Source organism: Hyla sarda, unplaced genomic scaffold (assembly GCF_029499605.1).
Source record: "Hyla sarda isolate aHylSar1 unplaced genomic scaffold, aHylSar1.hap1 scaffold_3567, whole genome shotgun sequence".
Taxonomy (NCBI): Eukaryota; Metazoa; Chordata; class Amphibia; order Anura; family Hylidae; genus Hyla; species Hyla sarda.
In genome coordinates this window covers 1-5,476 of record NW_026610336.1, presented here as the reverse complement: position 1 = coordinate 5,476, position 5,476 = coordinate 1, and the positions used below count along the sequence as shown (strand labels likewise).

At 45.3% G+C, this 5,476-nt stretch overlaps 2 non-coding genes across 2 annotated transcripts; both read left to right on the top strand.

Annotated features, from left to right (window-relative positions):
- Window positions 1-1,270: 1,270 nt before the first annotated feature.
- Window positions 1,271-1,461, top strand: LOC130331771 (U2 spliceosomal RNA). Its single transcript, XR_008874587.1, has one exon. It is a non-coding gene; the product is annotated as a U2 spliceosomal RNA (small nuclear RNA).
- Window positions 1,462-3,544: 2,083 nt separating this feature from the next.
- LOC130331770 (U2 spliceosomal RNA) lies at window positions 3,545-3,735 on the top strand. Its single transcript, XR_008874586.1, has one exon. It is a non-coding gene; the product is annotated as a U2 spliceosomal RNA (small nuclear RNA).
- The last annotated feature ends 1,741 nt before the right edge of the window (window positions 3,736-5,476 follow it).

The window sequence follows — 5,476 nt, the reverse complement described above, 5'->3', positions numbered from 1 at the left end:
TTTATGTATTCAGCACCTATGTATAATGTTGTAAAAATGCTCTAGAAGCTAAAGTCGCAGAAATGTCACACATATTTGGCCTGCAACTTTCTGTGCGACAAATTCAGACAGGAAAAATCAGTATAAATCCTTAGAAAATTATCCCCCAGTGTCTCCATCTGCTGGCGGTATTGAATAAGCATTGCTGCACTGATGGGGTATGCATTAGACGAAAAAAAAGAAGAAAAAGAAGAATAATACGCCCAGAAAAGAGGCGAAAAGGAGAAAAACGTAAAAAAACGTGAAAAAAAAGTAAGAGGAAGAGAAGGGAAAAAAAGGTGGAAATGGGTTTAAAAGTGATTTCGGCGGAGAAATATATATATATATATATATATATATATATATATATATATATATACGCGCACACACACACATATATATAAACGTATTCTCCGTTGAGATATTGCAGCCGCTGCTGTGTCCAGGCCCAGGAGCCTTAGCACTGTGCTGTGATGTCACTCAATACCACTGACATCACTAGGTGTAAACAACATCTCTCCTTTGCTGTGTATGTGACTATGGAGCTGTTTGGTGATGTCGTCTATTATGGCCTTCATAGAAGCAACAGGAGATTGTTGCATCCATCTAGAACCCTCAGAACTACAGTGCTATGATGTCACTCACTTCCACAGGCCTTGCAGAGTGTAAACAACAACAACCCAGCTTTGTTGTGTATGTAACCATAGGGATTTGTGATGTCACCTAGAACCTTCACAGCAGCGACAGCTTTATGAGGAGCATCAGCACTGCTCTGCCTGAGCAGAACCATCACCGCCATAGGTTGTCAAATAACCCGGATTTAACCCACACAGGTAAGTCCAATGGGGTGCAGGCATGTCCTCTATGCTTACAGCTTCCCGTGGGTGTTGGTTTGATACCGTTTGGGGACAGCCAAGGAGGCATCTGCAGGCAACAAAGGTAGGTGTGTGCTTGTGTGTGTGTTTCCTATGCAGATCCTAAGCCCAGTGTCACATGCAAGTAGGAGGAGTAAGAAGGGTTCCTGGCAAATCCGGGTTATGGATTGCATTTAAAAAGGCCCCGTGGGAGTGCAATGGGCCCCTGTCTTGCTGCTTAGCAATAATGGTATGGGTTTAGGTTCTGCTGTGTGTACTGGTGGTTGACTGCCCCCCAGCCCAGAGTGTGCATGGAAAATTGTCTGGCAGCCTCCCTGACAGCAAGCAGTGATAGTGCCCATGAAGGGGACCTTGTTGGGCCCGCCCCTTTCACGGTTATCGCTTCTCGGCCTTTTGGCTAAGATCAAGTGTAGTATCTGTTCTTATCAGTTTAATATCTGATACGTCCCCTATCTGGGGACCATATATTAAATGGATTTTTGAGAACGGGGGCCGATTTCGAAGCTTGCTTCCGTCGCCCTATGCATTGACCCGATATGGCAGTATCTTCGGGTACAGTGCACCACCCCCTTACAGGGTTAAAAAGAAAGATTCCTACTTTCATTGCTACCTGCTTGCTGGCTAGCCAGCTAGCCAGCCCTGTGGGCCTTGCTGCTGCAGCCAAAAAACAAAAGGTGGTGCTGCTGCTGCTGCTTCTGCTGCTTCTGCTTGTGTCTGGCCGCTGTTGGAGCGTCCAGGCACAGGACTTCTGCTGCTGCTGACTAAATGGCCTCCTTAATTGGATCATTTGAGTAGCCAGCACACCTGTGCAGGTAGGGCATGACATGATAGGCAGCTGCCTTGATAGCGGGTGGGTGCTGAATGTTCCTAATTGACAAAATAAGATTAATGCTTATGAAGAAATATAAAATCTCATCCCTTCCCCAATATCGCGCCACACCCCTACCCCTTAATTCCCTGGTTGAACTTGATGGACATATGTCTTTTTTCGACCGTACTAACTATGTAACTATGTAACATAACATGGGGGGGGGGGGTCTCCTGGCTGTTCACACAGGTGTGTCATTGCTGTACATTGACCATGCATTGCTTCTGTGGTATTGCAAAGGCAAAGACAAATGCTTCCAGCCATCCATTGCACTAATGGATTGGTCATCAGCTGGCTGTCTATGTCCCGCATCAATATAGACCAAAGTACAGAGGGTTAGGCTATGCTATTGTGCACCTACCTGATGCATCAGAAGGTGCGAGGCCCTTGCTAAATTCTGTGCACAGACTTTGAGATCTATACTTTAGACTGTATCTAAACCTGCTCCAACATGGACTGACATTCTGGCCTACTTTCAGCCGATGCGACTTGTCTGTCGCTGAACAGTCGCTTTTTATGTATTCAGCACCTATGTATAATGTTGTAAAAATGCTCTAGAAGCTAAAGTCGCAGAAATGTCACACATATTTGGCCTGCAACTTTCTGTGCGACAAATTCAGACAGGAAAAATCAGTATAAATCCTTAGAAAATTATCCCCCAGTGTCTCCATCTGCTGGCGGTATTGAATAAGCATTGCTGCACTGATGGGGTATGCATTAGACGAAAAAAAAGAAGAAAAAGAAGAATAATACGCCCAGAAAAGAGGCGAAAAGGAGAAAAACGTAAAAAAACGTGAAAAAAAAGTAAGAGGAAGAGAAGGGAAAAAAAGGTGGAAATGGGTTTAAAAGTGATTTCGGCGGAGAAATATATATATATATATATATATATATATATATATATATATATATACGCGCACACACACACATATATATAAACGTATTCTCCGTTGAGATATTGCAGCCGCTGCTGTGTCCAGGCCCAGGAGCCTTAGCACTGTGCTGTGATGTCACTCAATACCACTGACATCACTAGGTGTAAACAACATCTCTCCTTTGCTGTGTATGTGACTATGGAGCTGTTTGGTGATGTCGTCTATTATGGCCTTCATAGAAGCAACAGGAGATTGTTGCATCCATCTAGAACCCTCAGAACTACAGTGCTATGATGTCACTCACTTCCACAGGCCTTGCAGAGTGTAAACAACAACAACCCAGCTTTGTTGTGTATGTAACCATAGGGATTTGTGATGTCACCTAGAACCTTCACAGCAGCGACAGCTTTATGAGGAGCATCAGCACTGCTCTGCCTGAGCAGAACCATCACCGCCATAGGTTGTCAAATAACCCGGATTTAACCCACACAGGTAAGTCCAATGGGGTGCAGGCATGTCCTCTATGCTTACAGCTTCCCGTGGGTGTTGGTTTGATACCGTTTGGGGACAGCCAAGGAGGCATCTGCAGGCAACAAAGGTAGGTGTGTGCTTGTGTGTGTGTTTCCTATGCAGATCCTAAGCCCAGTGTCACATGCAAGTAGGAGGAGTAAGAAGGGTTCCTGGCAAATCCGGGTTATGGATTGCATTTAAAAAGGCCCCGTGGGAGTGCAATGGGCCCCTGTCTTGCTGCTTAGCAATAATGGTATGGGTTTAGGTTCTGCTGTGTGTACTGGTGGTTGACTGCCCCCCAGCCCAGAGTGTGCATGGAAAATTGTCTGGCAGCCTCCCTGACAGCAAGCAGTGATAGTGCCCATGAAGGGGACCTTGTTGGGCCCGCCCCTTTCACGGTTATCGCTTCTCGGCCTTTTGGCTAAGATCAAGTGTAGTATCTGTTCTTATCAGTTTAATATCTGATACGTCCCCTATCTGGGGACCATATATTAAATGGATTTTTGAGAACGGGGGCCGATTTCGAAGCTTGCTTCCGTCGCCCTATGCATTGACCCGATATGGCAGTATCTTCGGGTACAGTGCACCACCCCCTTACAGGGTTAAAAAGAAAGATTCCTACTTTCATTGCTACCTGCTTGCTGGCTAGCCAGCTAGCCAGCCCTGTGGGCCTTGCTGCTGCAGCCAAAAAACAAAAGGTGGTGCTGCTGCTGCTGCTGCTGCTGCTTCTGCTGCTTCTGCTTGTGTCTGGCCGCTGTTGGAGCGTCCAGGCACAGGACTTCTGCTGCTGCTGACTAAATGGCCTCCTTAATTGGATCATTTGAGTAGCCAGCACACCTGTGCAGGTAGGGCATGACATGATAGGCAGCTGCCTTGATAGCGGGTGGGTGCTGAATGTTCCTAATTGACAAAATAAGATTAATGCTTATGAAGAAATATAAAATCTCATCCCTTCCCCAATATCGCGCCACACCCCTACCCCTTAATTCCCTGGTTGAACTTGATGGACATATGTCTTTTTTCGACCGTACTAACTATGTAACTATGTAACATAACATGGGGGGGGGGGGTCTCCTGGCTGTTCACACAGGTGTGTCATTGCTGTACATTGACCATGCATTGCTTCTGTGGTATTGCAAAGGCAAAGACAAATGCTTCCAGCCATCCATTGCACTAATGGATTGGTCATCAGCTGGCTGTCTATGTCCCGCATCAATATAGACCAAAGTACAGAGGGTTAGGCTATGCTATTGTGCACCTACCTGATGCATCAGAAGGTGCGAGGCCCTTGCTAAATTCTGTGCACAGACTTTGAGATCTATACTTTAGACTGTATCTAAACCTGCTCCAACATGGACTGACATTCTGGCCTACTTTCAGCCGATGCGACTTGTCTGTCGCTGAACAGTCGCTTTTTATGTATTCAGCACCTATGTATAATGTTGTAAAAATGCTCTAGAAGCTAAAGTCGCAGAAATGTCACACATATTTGGCCTGCAACTTTCTGTGCGACAAATTCAGACAGGAAAAATCAGTATAAATCCTTAGAAAATTATCCCCCAGTGTCTCCATCTGCTGGCGGTATTGAATAAGCATTGCTGCACTGATGGGGTATGCATTAGACGGAAAAAAAGAAGAAAAAGAAGAATAATACGCCCAGAAAAGAGGCGAAAAGGAGAAAAACGTAAAAAAACGTGAAAAAAAAGTAAGAGGAAGAGAAGGGAAAAAAAGGTGGAAATGGGTTTAAAAGTGATTTCGGCGGAGAAATATATATATATATATATATATATATATATATATATACGCGCACACACACACATATATATAAACGTATTCTCCGTTGAGATATTGCAGCCGCTGCTGTGTCCAGGCCCAGGAGCCTTAGCACTGTGCTGTGATGTCACTCAATACCACTGACATCACTAGGTGTAAACAACATCTCTCCTTTGCTGTGTATGTGACTATGGAGCTGTTTGGTGATGTCGTCTATTATGGCCTTCATAGAAGCAACAGGAGATTGTTGCATCCATCTAGAACCCTCAGAACTACAGTGCTATGATGTCACTCACTTCCACAGGCCTTGCAGAGTGTAAACAACAACAACCCAGCTTTGTTGTGTATGTAACCATAGGGATTTGTGATGTCACCTAGAACCTTCACAGCAGCGACAGCTTTATGAGGAGCATCAGCACTGCTCTGCCTGAGCAGAACCATCACCGCCATAGGTTGTCAAATAACCCGGATTTAACCCACACAGGTAAGTCCAATGGGGTGCAGGCATGTCCTCTATGCTTACAGCTTCCCGTGGGTGTTGGTTTGATACCGTTTGGGGA